Here is a 15,590-nt window from a genome sequence, read left to right as displayed (position 1 = left end):
GTCCGTCTAATCAAAGCGATGGTTTTTCCAGTAGTCATGTATGGATGTAAGAGTTGGACTATAAAGAAATGTGAGTGTCAGAGAATTGATGCTTTTGTTGTTGGAGAAGACTCTTGAGAGTCCCTTAGACTGCAAGGAGATCCAACCAGTCCATCCTAAAGGAAAACAGTCCTGAATATTCATTGGAAGGACTGATGCTGAAGCTGAAATCCAACACTTTGGCCACCTGCTGCGAAGAGCTGACCCATTGGGAAAGACCCAGATGCTGGGAAAGATTGAAGGCAGGAGGAGAAGGACGACAGAGGATGAGATGGTTGGATGGCATCACTGACTCAATGGATGTGAGTTTGAGTGAACTGCCGGAGTTGGTGATGGACAGGGAGGCCTGGAGTGCTGCAGTCCATGGGGTCGCAAAGAGTCGGACATGACTGAGCGACTGAACTGAACTGAACTGAACACCCTCCTCCTTTTTTCTCTAAGAATCATCACTTTCCTTCCTTTCTTTCTTAAATATTTATTTATTTAGCTGTGTTGGATCTCAGTTGCAGTGCATAGGCTCTTCCTTGCGTCGTGCAGGCTCCTTCAATGAGGCTCACAGACTCTCTAGTTGCGGTATGCAGCCTTAGTCGCTCAGCGGTGTGTGGGATCTTAGTTCCCCGACCAGGGATTGAACCCACAACCCCTGCATTGCAAGACTGGTTCTTAATCACTGTACCACCAGAGAAGTCCCAGAATCCTTACTTTTTTAAACATCCCCAATTTCTCTTTACTTGCAGGACAAGCTCTTGGCTGTTGTTTTTTTTTTTCCACCCAGGGCCATGAGTGTTTTATCCCCGCACATGAGTGATGGCATCTCTAATTACAAGTGGGAGCTGCCGAGATTGACTGAGGAGTAGATGCTGGGAGGCTTCTTTAGCAGCCACGGACGCACACACCCACCTCAGGCTGCAAGGTTCAAATCTGTGGCTCAGTGAAGTTGGGGAGAACCATTCTCAGGTGGCTCAGTAAAGAATTGGCCTGTCAATGCAGGAGACACAGGAGACAGCTGTTCGATCCCTGGGTCAGGGAGATCCCCTGGAAGAGAAGGTGGAAACCCACTCCAGTATTCTTGCCGGGAGAATCCCGTGGGCAGAGGAGCCTGGTGGGCTACAGCCCATGGGGTCGCCGAGAGTCAGACATGTCTTAGTGACTGAGCACACACACGACACATTCAAGCCACCAATGGGAAAGCTGGCACTGTTCACGCCACGGCGCTGAGGACATAGTGTGTTACTCATCTTTTGCTGTGAAATGACTCAAGACGTAGGAACTCAAAACAAAACCAAAGTCAGTTATTATCTCTCTTGGTTTCTGTGGGTATTTCTGTAGGAATTCATACAGGACACAGCAGAGAGAACTGATCTCTGTGCCACAGTGTCAAGGCCTCAGCTGGAAAGCTTGGAAGCCTATGAGCTGAAATCATTTTTTGGCTCTTCTGCCCCCATGTCTGGGAGTTCACTCCCAGGATGCTGGCCATTGGCTAGAGGCCAAGGGATGTTGATCAGAACATCCACACATGGTCTCTGCATGTAACCTGGGCTTCCTCACAAAATTGCTGGTTTCCAAGGGCCAGCATTATGAGAGAGAGAGAGAGAGAGAGGGTGTCTTGGTGAATACTGTAACTTTCTACTACCTTGATTTTAAAGTCACATAACATCACTTCTGCTGTGCTCCATTTATAGGGCAGCTTCCATGCAGATATTAGGGGAACCTGTGGAAGGAGTGTCTGTCCCATTATAGAAAGAGCACGTGGGACTTTCCTGGTGGTCCAGGCATTAAGAAATCACCTGCCAAAAAAAAAGGACAAAAAAAAAAAAAGAATTGCAAGTGTTGCACACTCTAGAGCCCAGGAGCTGCAACTACTGACGCCTGTGTGCCCAGGGCCCGTGCATTGCAGCAAGAGGGTAGCCCCTGCTCTCCAAAGTTAGAGAAAAGCCCACCTTCAGCAACAAAGACCCAGTGCAACCAAAAATAATAAAATAAGTTAAAAAATAATAAAGCCAACCTTAAATAAGGCTTAGTTTCAAGTTCCAGCTCAATTTCTTACTAGTTATGGACAATTAGTTATTGGACAAATCAGTTAATTTCTCCAAACTCATCTTTCATCATAAAATGCAGTGGTTGACCTCAGTTCAGTTCAGTCGCTCAGTCGTGTCCGACTCTTTGCAACCCCATGGACTGCAGCTCGCCAGGCTTCCCTGTCCATCACCAACTCTCGAGTTTACTCAAACTCATGTCCATCGAGTCGATGATGCCATCCAACCATCTCATACTCTGTCGTCCCCTTCTCCTCCCGCCTTCAATCTTTCCAAGCATCAGGGTCTTTTCAAATGAGTCAGTTCTTTGCATCAGGTGGCCAACATATTGGAGCTTCAGCGTTAGTCCTTCCAATGAATATTCAGGATCAATATTGATTTCCTTTAGAATGGACTGGTTGGATCTCCTTACAGTCCAAGGGACTCTCAAGACTCTTCTCCAACACCACAGTTCAAAAGCATCAATTCTGCGCTCAGCTTTCTTTATAGTCCAACTCTCACATCCATACATGACTACTGGAAAAACCATCACTTTGACTAGACGGACCTTTGTTGGCAAAATAATGTCTCTGCTTTTTAATATGCTGTCTAGGTTGGTCATAGCTTTTCTTCCAAGGAGCAAGCATCTTTTAGTTTCATGGCTGCAGTCATCATCTTTTGGAGCCCAAAAAATAAAGTCTGTTACTGTTTCCACATCTATTTGCCATGAAGTGATAGGACCAGATGTCATGATCTTAGTTTTCTGAATGTTGAATTTTAAGCCAACCTTTTCACTCTCCTCTTTCACTTTCATCAAGAGGCTCTTTAGTTCTTCTTCACTTTCTGCCATAAGTGTGGTGTCATCTGCATATCTGAGGTTATTGATATTTCTCTTGGCAATCTTGGTTCCAGCTTGTGCTTCATCATGATGAAGCATGATGTACTCTGCATATAAGTTAAATAAGCAGGGTGACAATATACAGCCTTGACGTTCCCTATTTGGAACCAGTCTGTTGTTCCATGTCCAGTTCTAACTATTCCTTCTTGACCTGCATACAGATTTCTCAGGAGGCAGGTCAGGTGGTCTGGTATTCCCATTTCTTTAAGAATTTTTCACAGTTTGTTTGATCCACACAGTCAAAGGCTTTGGCATAGTCAATAAAGCAGAAGTAGATGTTTTTCTGGAACTCTCTCGCTTTTTTGATGATCCAACGGATGTTGGCAATTTGATCTCTGGTTCCTCTGCCTTTTCTACATCCAGCTTAAACATCTGGAAGTTCATGGCTCACATACTGTTGATGCTTGGCTTGGAGAATTTTGAGCATTACTTTGCTAGTGTGTGAGATGAGTGCAATTGTGCAGTAGTTTGAGCATTCTTTGGCTTTGCCTTTCTTTGATATTGGAATGAAAACTGACCTTTTCCAGTCCTGTGGCCCCTGCTGAGTTTTCCAAATTTGCTGGCGTGTTGAGTGCAGCACTTTCACTGCATCATCTTTTAGGATTTGAAATAGCTCAACTGGAATTCCATCACCTTCATTAACTTTGTTCATAGTGATGCTTCCTAAGGCCCACTTGACTTTGCATTCCAGGATGTCTGCCTCTAGGTGAGTGATCACACCATCGTGATTATCTGGGTTGTGAAGATCTTTTTTGTAGAGTTCTTCCATGTAGTCTTGCCATCTCTTCTTAATATCTTCTGCCTCTGTTAGGTCCATATCATTTCTGTCCTTTATCGTGCCCATCTTTGCATGAAATGTTCCCTTGGTATCTCTAATTTTCTTGAAGAGATCTCTAGTCTTTCCCATTCTATTGTTTTCCTCTATTTCTTTGCAGTGATTACGGAGGAAGGTTTTCTTATCTCTTCTTGCTTTTCTTTGGAACTCTGCATTCAGATGGGTATATCTTTCCTTTTCTCCTTTGCTTTTGGCTTCTCTTCTTTTCACAGCTATTTGTAAGGCCGCCTCAGACAACCATTTTGCCTTTTTGCATTTCTTTTCTTGGGGATGGTCTTGATCCCTGCCTCCTGTACAATGTCACGAACTTCTGTCCATAGTTCTTCCGGCACTCTGTCTATCAGATCTAATCCCTTCAATCTATTTCTCACTTCCACTGTATAATTGTAAGGGATTTGATTTAGGTCATACCTGAATGGTCTAGTGGTTTTCCCTACTTTCTTCAATTTAAGTCTGAATTTGGCAAAAAGGAGTTCATGATCTGATCCACAGTCAACTCCCGGTCTTGTTTTTGCTGACTGTAGAGAGCTTCTCCATCTTTGGCTGCAAAGAATATAATCAATCTGATTTAAGTATCGACCATCTGGTAATGTCCATGTGTAGAGTCTTCTCTTGTGTTGTTGGAAGAAGGTGTTTGCTATGACCAGTGCGTTCTCTTGACAAAACTCTATTAGCCTTTGCCCTGCTTCATTCTGTACTCCAAGGCCAAACTCATTCTGTAATCCATGTCTGTGCCCTGACCAGTAATGCTGAAGAAGCCGAAGTTGAACAGTTCTATGAAGACCTACAAGACCTTCTAGAACTAACATGCAAAAAAGATGGCCTTTTCATTATAGGGGACTGGAATGCAAAAGTGATTGACCTAGTCAAGAAAAATTGTCCAAAAACTTTGATATAAAGCAAAAGGATGACTGCATGTCCTTTCAAAATCATACAGGAGTGGGACTTCCCTGGTGGTCCAGCAGCTAAGACTCCATGCTCCCAATGCAAGAAGCCCGGGGATTCGATCCCTGGTTGGGGAACTAGATCTCATACCCTGCAGCTAAAGAGTTCGAATGGTGCAGGAAGAGTTTGCACGCTATAACTAACGATCCCACGCGCCACCGCAGAGATCTAAGACCCTGTCTGCCGCAACGAACACTCAGCACAGCCAAATAAATAAATACTGTAAAAAATCGTATTTACTAGCCCAAGGCCTATCCAAAGATCCTCCTGAGTGAGTGAAAGTTGCTCAGTCGTGTCCGACTGTTTGCCACCCCATGGACTATACAGTCCATGGAATTCTCCAGGCCAGAATACTGGAATGGGTAGCCTTTCCCTTCTCCAGGGGATCTTCCCAACCTAGAGATCAAACTCAGGTCTCCTGCATTGCAGGTGGATTCTTTACCAGCTGAGCCACAAGGGAAACCCAAAAATACTAGAGTGGGTGGCCTATCCCTCCTCCAGGGGATCTTCCCGACCCAGGAATCGAACCAAGGTCTCTTGCATTGCAGGCAGATTCTTTACCAACTGAGCTATCAGAGAAGCCCCCAAAGATCTTCCTAAACATCTTAATTCCCTAGGAGATGTATTTTCGTTTTTCTTTCTATTTACTCGTGACTAAGACCCACATTCCCTGAATTTACGTGTTACCTCTTAGATTTCCAAGACTGGTGAAGATAACTCCAAAGGTAATAGGTTTACTGCCTTATAGGATATTAACTAGTTTTGTCTGTAACTTAGAAAATTGATTTTAGGTTACCTTTCCTATCTGACTAAACAACTGTCCATTCATTTAATTCTCTTGTGAACCAGCATTATCATCCTCCTGGCGTCCTTATTAGTTACATAAGTAATTGACATGTGTTCATTTTATAATTGTCCGAGTCACGTGTTTTAAGTTTTTGAAAATTGTTCTTTGATAGCCCAAAGTTCTATGCACCATGAAAAAAAAAGTAATAGTGTCATAGCAATTCACTAGAGAAAGAGATCTGAAGAGGTTCAGGAAGGATTTTTGAAAATGCTTTTGAAAATGCTTTTTGTAAGAAAGACTTTCAAGAAAAGATCTTGATGGATGTGGATAATTACAAAATGGAGGGGGAGACGGTCTGCGCAGAAGGGCCGAGTAAGTGGGGAAGTCAACTGAAACCAGAAAGCCACAATCTGAAGAGGGTAATAAATAACATTTTGAAGTTGACCACATGAAAGGCTATTGATAATCTCAGCAGTTCACCCATTGTAAATTATGAAGATGGAGACCAGCCGTTGTTATGCATTTAAAGCGTATTCATTTTTGTTTGGCGTTTTTTTGTTGTTTTGCTTTTTCAGCTCTGAGGAGGAAGAAATATGATTGTTTCAGTTTACAGTTGTCTTGCTCTGTCTGCACAAGCCCGCCTGGGTGGCCTTTCATGGGGCGAGTTTAGAAAGGAAATGAAATAGTGCTCTTGGTCATAAAGTTTTAATTTTTTTCCCAGAGCTCTGCAGAACAATCCAGTAAAGAAAGCCTGTGTCCACCCAGGAGGTTCGGATTAGCAGCAAGACTTATAGCGTATATGAAAAAGAAGTTATTCACTGGTTTTGCAATTTGTCTTTAGAACTCAGGAATTTTTTTATTCTGTAAATTAAAAGAAAGATTAAGTACAACACTTGGAAGCAGCCAGGCCGAGCCATTGCAGAAAGCCATGGAAAAGGGAGCATGTTTAGAAATGGTCTTTAATATCACCTTCTTTTTTAACCCTTTTCACTTCTGCTTTGGTGTCTCTGCTCTCAGACACTGCTTTTTTCTTTCTCCCAATTATAGTAAGCTATGCATAACATCCGGAGAAGGCAATGGCACCCCACTCCAGTACTCTTGCCTGGAAAATCCCATGGACGGAGGAGCCTGGTAGGCTACAGTCCATGGAGTCGCTAAGAGTCGGACGTGGCTGAGTAACTTCACTTTCACTTTTCCCTTTCATGCATTGGAAAAGGAAATGGCAACCCACTCCAGTATTCTTGCCTGGAGAATCCCAGGGACGGCGGAGCCTGGTGGGCTGCCGTCTATGGGGTCGCACAGAGTCGGACACGACTGAAGCGACTTAGCAGCAGCAGCAGCAGCATGCATAACATCAGGCTTCCCTGGTGACTCAGACTATAAAGAATCTGCCTGCAATGTAGGAGACCTGGGTTTGATCCCTGGGTTGGGAAGATCCCCTGGAGAAGGAGATGGCAACCCACTGCAGTTTTCTTGCCTGGGAAACCCCATGGACAGAGGAGCCTGGCGGGTTACAGTCCATGGGGTCGCAAAGAGTCAGACCTGACTGTGCAGCTAACAGCATACATAGCATAACATTGACTGTCCTAATCATTCTGCAGCACACAGCCAGTGGCAGTAGGCGCATTAACACCATTGTATAACCATCACCACCCTGCACCTCTAGAACGCTTTTCATCTTGCAAAACTGAAGCTCTGTACCTATTAAACAAGTCCCCGCTCCCCCTCCTGCTGGTGCCTGGCAACCATCATTCTGCTTTCTGTCTCTGTGAACCTGACTACTTAAGGTACTTCATATAAGTGGAATTGTACAATATTTGTCCTTTCGTGACTGGCTTATTTCACCCAGTGTAATACCCTCATGGTTCATCCATGTTCTGGTATGTGTCAGAATTTCCTTTCTTTGAAAGGCTTGTCCATTGTATGCATATAGCACATTGTGTTTACCATTCATCTATGGATGGATGCTTGAGTTGTTTCTCACTTTTTAGCTATTGTGAATACTGCTGCTGTGAATATGGGTGCCCCCATATGGCACACAGCTTTTAAACGCCTACTTTAAAAAAAAATGCTAGGCAATGTCCAGGAGACTGAAACAAATCCAATATCCCCTTAGTCTCACAAGGGACTTTTTTGAAAACCTCTTGTCCCTTCCTAATCCTAATCAGACTTCTACCTATTTTCATGAAGAACAAAGTCATAATCTGTGATGGCATCTCAATGGAGCATTTCTGTTTACCCTAGATCAAATATTCATGGGCCTCAATCACTGGGTTTTGGGGCGAGCTACTACAGTCTTCCTAGCAGATTTCCCAACTTCCCACACCCTTTTCTGGTGTCAGATCCAGTTGTAGAGACCACGGGAAGAGGGGCAGGTGGTGAAGCCAAACCAATCAGGTTATTCTTCCTTGGAATTTGAAAAAATCATCTGACAACAAGATCTCCAGCAGAAGCTATTAGGAGTCCCTGCCACTGCACCTCCAGCCCGGCCCTGGTTCCAGTTCTCGCTTCTGTGAACTGCCCGGCGTCATTCAAATGTGTGTGTGCATAGTCACTCAGTCCTGTCCGACTCTTTGCAACCCTCTGGACTGTAGCCCGCCAGGCTCCTCCGTCCATGGGATTCTCCAGGCAAGAATACTGGAGTGGGTTGCCAGTTCTTTCTCCAGGAGGATCTCCCTGACCCAGGGGTAGAACCTGCATCTCTGGTGTCTCCTGCATCGCAGGCGGATTCTTCACCCATTGAACCATGGGGGAAGCCCTATCATTCAAATAACCCCATCCTTTTTGCCTTATGAGATCTTGAGTCAATTTCTATTGCTTTCTCTCAAGTGATAAGCTATTCAAAGACTGATGCTTGAATTTCTTCAAGAAATATAGGAATACCATAAAACTCATTCGAGAGGAAAATGACCTGTTTTTATTATGGTCCATTTCTCTCAGCAGGTCTTGAGAACTATTTTTTAAACCTGTCATAACAGAAAGAAAATCTGTCTCTGTTTCCCTCTGTAACTCCATGTCTGTCTCTGACTCTTTCTGCGTCTGTCTGTCTTTCTCAGAGAGAAGGAGGAGAACGTAGGAGTACAGAAGGAAGCAGAAGGGATGAGAGTTACGAAGCAGAAACTTCCACTGCGAAAAAAATGAGGAAACTTCCAGGATGGTGTCTGCTTCTTGCTCCTGGGAATGCAAGCCTTCTTACAGGAAAGGGTGTTTCGATTCAGTGCTTGATTTACTATCTCCAGTTTCTGGCATATCCTCAAAGTAAAGATTCCCTTCAGTTGGAAAGTTATTCCCATCGTGTGTGCATTTTCTATTATTTGCTTTTGTGTTTTTCTTAAAGGAGAGAATTCCTCTGGAGTCAGAAATTCTCCAAGTGTTGGAAAGACTTCTCTCGTTTGAGCCGTAGCTCAGTCTGCGGGCTCTTTCTTCTAAAGAAATGCTTCTGGAGGCTGTTCTACCAAGCATTTTAAAATGTGGTGTTGCTCTCTTTTTTCTGAACCACATCAAAGGGCACATATTGTTTCCACTCTGAGAACAGAATTCTTTAATGACGAAAAAGAACAAGAGACGGGGTGGCCGACCATCCCTGTCAGAAAAGATACCAGTCACCCTGACTGCGACAAAGGACCCGCTTTCTCCAATTCCTCATCACCTTTTGAAATGCAAGTCCAAGTACAGTAATTACATCCTGGCATATGTGTCTCTAAAATGCAATCACGCTTTTCCACTTTGAAAACTCTTTGTGAACCTGGGTTAATAATTAAGACTCACAGAGCGTTTAATAACATCTAGCAAGCATTCAGCATGAAATATTTAGCAAAATCACAAATGTTCTTGTTCTTTGATTCAGCAACATCACTTGTAGGACTTTATGCTATGTGTGTATATGTCATACGGTTTCTGTACATGTTTAGTGCAAAATGACAGATAGAACAAGTTGTTTGTTGCAGCACTACTTGTTTGTATATAATGTGACGGCATTTTTTGGGTAGACCTGTTTCAAGAGTGAAATATAGAACCTACCTGAGGCTCATAAATGCCCTTCATGTTTCATCTATCCAGTGGAAAACTAGGAGCTATATTCTCATGCGCTGGTACCATAGGACCTTTGAAGACATAATTTAGAGACAAAAAGCAGGCTGCAGAACCAAGCGTGTGCAGTGCTTCTTGACTCTGGACGCTCAATGAGATCACCTGAGGAGTTTTTAAAAATAGTAATGGCTGGCTCTCTCCCCAAGAGATTCTGATTTATGTGTTCTGGAAAGTTCCCTTGAATAATTCCACTGTACAGCCAAAGTTAAGAAAAGCTGATATATGATATGCTTCTATTCGCTTAAGGAAGAAAATATATATATATGGTTTTGCTTTTATAAGCTAAAGCTATCTCTAGAAACATATCCAAGAAAGTGGATCAGTGACTACACCAGTGGTGGGAACTGGCTATAACTTTTCACCTATATAATTTTCAACCATTTGAATCTTATACCAGTGAGGATATTACTTTTCAAAAAATATACAAATTAAGTCAAAGTTTAGAAATTTGGACTTCTACTGCAATGAGGAGTCATCAGGGCTTTGTAGGCATCAAGTGACTTTACAGATACAGTTGCTTCCCACTGGGGACAGTTAGGAGTTGGCGGTGGCGGGAGGTGTGGGGGTGGGGTACCAGGACTGGTGACGGATATCCACATCTGAGGATGCTGAAGTCTCCTAGTCGGCCTTCCATATTGGCAGTTCTGTATTCGTGCTTCCAATCCACAGATTCAACCAACCTTGGATTGTGTGCAACTAGGCTTACAGACCCAGGTTGGTTAAATCTGTAGATGTCAGACCCATGCCTACTGAGAGCCCACTGAATGTTTTTGAAAGAAAACGCTAGCCTCAGGATCAAGGAAGGGATGTAGTTTGCAGCTGTGAGGTACAAGGAGGCAAGGACCCTGGTGGTTCCAGGTTGGGCCACCAGTTGAGCTATTGTAGTAGTTCTGGGGGCCTGACCTGGAGTTCCAGAAACGGGGAGAGATCAAGAGAGTCAACTGGGCATGGGAGAACAGCACTCATTTGTGTGGCGTTGTGATGATGAAGCTGGGGAGCACTGCAGGAAAAGTAAGCTTCAGAGGGAGCGTCCTTATTCTGGTTTTGATCATGTTGAGTCTGAAATGATTGTGAAACTCCCAGAAGGAGAGAATCATCAGTATTTGGAGGTTCGGAGCGGCTTGGAAGACCCCCTCCTTCCAAGGGGCATGTTAAGTCTTACATCGCACCTCACAGGAACACACTTGCTTCTCTGCTTTCTCCGCTCACAGCGGATTTCAAAAATAAAACAGCAACTTTGGAAGGAAATGCTGATCCGATGGATGCTGGAAACTACAGAGGACACAGAGGAAAACTATAAAAACAGACAAAAGCAACAGACAGCCAAGCAGCGTGACCACGTTTCATAACTTACTGAACCAATTTGGGGCTAGTAACTTTAGAGGTCTGGCTGTGTGTCATTCTAGCTGATGATGTTGACCTTCAGGAGATGTTTAGGTTATGACTGGCATGCTCTGTTTAAGAAAACAGAGGCTTGCCTCATATGTTGGAGAAATTTTCCATTAAAAACAAATATGTTCAAGGTTTGGCACTTAAAGGGATAGAGCAAAAATTTTTTCATTAACTATTTTATCATGGGAAATAAAAGAATTGCCCATTTTGATTGCTTTAAATGTACAATTCAGTGGCCTTAAGTACGGTCACAGTGTTGAATAATTGTCACCACTATTTCCAGAACTTTTTCATCATCCCAGATAAAAACTTTGTACCTATAAACAATAGCTTTCCATTTTTCTCTCTCCCTATTCCCATTTCATTTTCTGTCTCTGTGAATTAGATTTATCTAGATAGCCCATATAAATGGAATCATATGATATTTGTCTTTTTTGTGACTGACTTATTCACTTAGAAAATGTCCTTAAGCTTCATCCATGTTCGAGAATGTATCAGAATTTGTTTCCTGAATAATAATTCTCTCTCTATATATATATAGTAATAATCTTATATAAATATATATACCACATTTATCCATTGATGGACACTGGGTTGCTTCCACTTTTTTGGATACCATGAATAATGCTGGTATGAACACAGATGTACAAATGTCTTTTTGAGTCTTTGCTTCCAGTTCTTTTGGATTTATAACCAAAAATGCAGTTCAGTTCAGTTCAGTCGTTCAGTCGTGTCTGACTCTTTGCGACCCCATGAATTGCAGCACACCAGGCCTCTCTGTCCATCACCAACTCCCGGAGTCTACCCAAACCCATGTCCATCGAGTCAGTGATGCCATCCAACCATCTCATCCTTTGTCGTCCCCTTCTCCTCCTGCCCCCAATCCTTCCCAGCATTAGGGTCCTTTCCAATGAGTCAACTCTTCGCATGAGGTGGCCAAAGTATTGGAGTTTCAGCTTCAACATCAGTCCTTCCAATGAACACCCAGGACTGATCTCCTTTAGGATGGATTGATTGGATCTCCTTGCAGTAAAAATTAGATCAAAATATAATCAGAAGTGAAATCACTGGGTATGTGATAATCCTGTTTTTAAGTTTTTGCAGAATTGCCATACTGTCTAAGGTAAATCCTTTGGTATTTTTCTTTTAAAACATTTATTTATTTCTGGCTACGCTGAGTCTTCGTTCCTTCACACGGGCTTTCTCTAGATGCTGCAAGCCGGGGCTCCTCTCTAGTTGTGGGGCATGGGCTTCTCGTTGTGGTGGCCTCTCTTGTCCTGGAGAACGGGCTCCAGAAGCTCCAGCTTCAGTAGTTGTGGCCCGTGGGCTTAGTTGCTCCAAGGCACGTGGGATCTTCCTGGACCAGGGATCAAACCCGTGCCCCCTGCATTGGCAGGTAGATTCTTAACCACTGGACCACCAGGGAAGTCCCTGATCTTTTTCTTTACCGAACCGCTACCCATCCTTCGCAGTCCTCATCGAGTTCGGTCTATTCCAGGAGGTCCCCAATGGTCTACTCAACAATTTCTGCTTGTATATTTTGTGCCACACCATCTGGCATCTGTCTGAACACTCCCCTGGGGTATCTGATCCTGCTTCCCCTGAGGCAGTTCGATACCCCAGCTTGGATTGCAAAGCCCCCATTTTCAGTCTTGTCATGTTCAGGATGGTCTTCCTTTCCCATTACACGTAGCCCAGAGGAGAGGATATCGTAGATACTCAGGAAAAAGCACTGATGGATTGTTTACAGTATCTTCAGAAGGAAGCATGGTACCATAAACTCTCGTCTCTCATATTTTAGGGGATTTGCTGAATAGCACAGCTATTTTGTAAGAGAAACCAGAGAAGCTCCCATACAAAGCATGGGGTGTAAGTAACATGGGCTTGAGTCAAACAGATTGTGGTTGGGTTGACATTAACGTCGAGTATTAATGAAACAAAGCTGAATTTTAATCTTGGCCTTAATGTGGCTTTGTGGCCTTGGGCAATTTATTAACTTCTCTGAGTCTTAATTGCCCATCAGCAAAATGAGGTTGGCATAGTATCACTTTGCAAGCTCTTGATGAAGCTGACCTGGAAAAGGTTCAGAGTAAGAAAATGTTGCACAGCAAGGAGATCAAACCAGTCAATCTAAAAGGAAATCAACCCTGAATAATCACTGGAAGGACTGATGCTGAAGCCTAAGCTCCAATAGTTTTGTCACCTGATTCAAACAGGTGACTCATTGGAAAAGACCCTGATGCTGAGAATGATTGAGGGCAGAAGGAGAAGAGGGCATCGAAGGATGAGTTGGTTGGATGGCATCACCGATGCAATGGACATGTACTTGGGCAAACTCTGGGAGGTGGTGAGGGACAGGGAGGCCTGGTGTGCTATAGTCCACGGGGTCATGAAGAGTTGGACACGACTGGGTGACGGAACAACGAGAAAATGTTGGTCACCTGCCCTTCTCCTTCACAGATTCTCCTCTCCCTCTGTCTTCTGGGTTTTAGTCTTCCTTCTCTTTCTTTCTTACTTCCTAGGAGTGTGTCTGAGAGCAGTGTTGGTATTTTTAAAAATGTAGATTTTCTTGTTACTCAGGAGGTCAAAAGACAGGGAGATGACTATCATTGAAAAGATAGTCTGGGCACTTCCATGGTGGTCAAATGGCTAAGACTCCGAGACCCCAGGGCAAGGGGCCCAGGTTCGATTCCTGGTCAGGGAATTATATCCCACATTTCGCATCTATAATATCCCACTGGCCACAACTAAGGCCCGGCACAGACAAATATTTTTAAAAAGATAATGTCTTACTCAAATGCCCTCAAAACAGAAACAGGACACCATGCAGGGCCACCCAGGGAAGCACTAGGGCTGGTCAGGAGGCAGAAGAGGGAAGAGGGGGCATGGAGGAGAGGCTTTATGGTGGTTCCCAGGCAGGCGCGGCGGGTGCTGGGTGAGCAGCGTGGGCACGCTCAGGCGCTCAGTCGTGTCCGACTCTTGGCGACCCCACGGACTGCAGCCCGCCGGGCTCCTCCGTCCATGGGATTTCCCAGGCAGGCAGACTGGAGTGGGGTGCCACCTCCTCTTCCAGGGATCTTCAGACCCAGGGATCGTATCCCCATCTCCTTCACTGACAGGTGGATTCTTTATCACTGAGCCACCTGGGAAGCCCTAGGGTGAGCAGGGCAGAGGACTTCTGGACGCACTAGTCTGAACAGTTCCACGGGCTCTGTAACGTAGGGGTTGTCTCTTCGGTACCTGGCTCTGGGATGATTAGGGCAGAGACACATTTGCCTCCTGGAGTCTGAGAGCCACTTGGAGGAGGTGCTTGGATGTACGGGCTCTGGGCTGGTCAGTTTGCATATGGAAGGAGCCCGCCCAGGTGAGTCATTTGCTGTCTTAGAAGTGGCTAGCCCTAGGAAGGAGTCCCTCTCCAGTCTATCTGCCCAGATGCTGGAGCATCAGGAATATAGAAAATTAGAAAATGTAACATAAAACAATTGGTGTGTGAGGAATGCAGACTGATTCTCAAATACAGAGGTCATGATTCCTAAGTTCCCAGGACCTTTGTCCCAAGCCTGACCCTGTAACTAAAGAACCACTCAATCTACTGGCTAGAGAACAACAATCATCAGGAAAACAGCCTTTCTTTCCCTCAATTCCCCAAAGATTCTGACTTTCCTAGGCTCTCTCAGTTTTCTCTAAGCTCCCTTTACACAGAGAGGCTTTAAAATCTTAAAGATAAATATCTCCGGGAGGTTAAGAGAATGACCTCAATGGGAAGAAAGTGAAATCCTCCCTGGAAAATTTCAAGGCAGGATGGCTCTCTTCCAAAGAGGAAACCTGGTGGGGGGAGGGGGGCAGTTAACAAGAATACTCATAAACATCATACTATTTTCAAATGAGGGTTGGGACTCAGCTGCAAGACTTCACTGAAGTCTAATCTTGAAAAAAGACTTTGAAATAACAAACCTTGCTTCAAGTTAGGAACGCCTGCAAAATGTAGAAATTTCTACCTAAGAGGTTTTGTGTCCAAACATGTCATTTGAGAGCCCAGGCGGACAAAGGAGAATGCCCTTGGAAACAAGGCCACCATTCAGCCCGGCGGCTCCAGAGCGCTGGATTTCCTCCTGGGCTCCATAACGTTTTCAGCCACATTAGGCACCAGCTTCAGACGCGGTGGGAAGCAAATTTAAGTGTCTCTTTTGGTGAAAAACAATGAGAATGCTGTATTTCACAAAAGAAGGGAACCCTATCACTCTTGGAGTGGCAGACCTGGATTCATAACGATTCAGTTCGACAGCTTGTGTTCCCAGATGTCGAATTCTAAAACTACCTTTGGACTCGTAAAACTTATTCCAAAGGCGAAATGCTTAGATGATCCTCTGAGCACAGATTCTTCAACAACCCAGGAGAAAATGTTATCCTGTTCATGTTTGTCTTGGTATTTGTAAGGCAACGTGAACGAATGGAGGACCCTAGGACCAGAAAGCAGCCTTGCGTTACTGACACTGAACAAGAATAGGAGAGCAGAAAGGCACACGTCAGCAGCCCCCCAAATTTTGCCACCAGGGACCGGTTTCGTGGAAGACGATTTTTCCATGGACT

This window comes from Giraffa tippelskirchi, chromosome 14 (genome assembly GCF_054371585.1).
Source record: "Giraffa tippelskirchi isolate mGirTip1 chromosome 14, T2T-mGirTip1v1.2.pri, whole genome shotgun sequence".
NCBI lineage: Eukaryota > Metazoa > Chordata > Mammalia > Artiodactyla > Giraffidae > Giraffa > Giraffa tippelskirchi.
The sequence above is the reverse complement of the archived record's forward strand: the minus strand, read 5'-3'. Positions refer to the sequence as shown.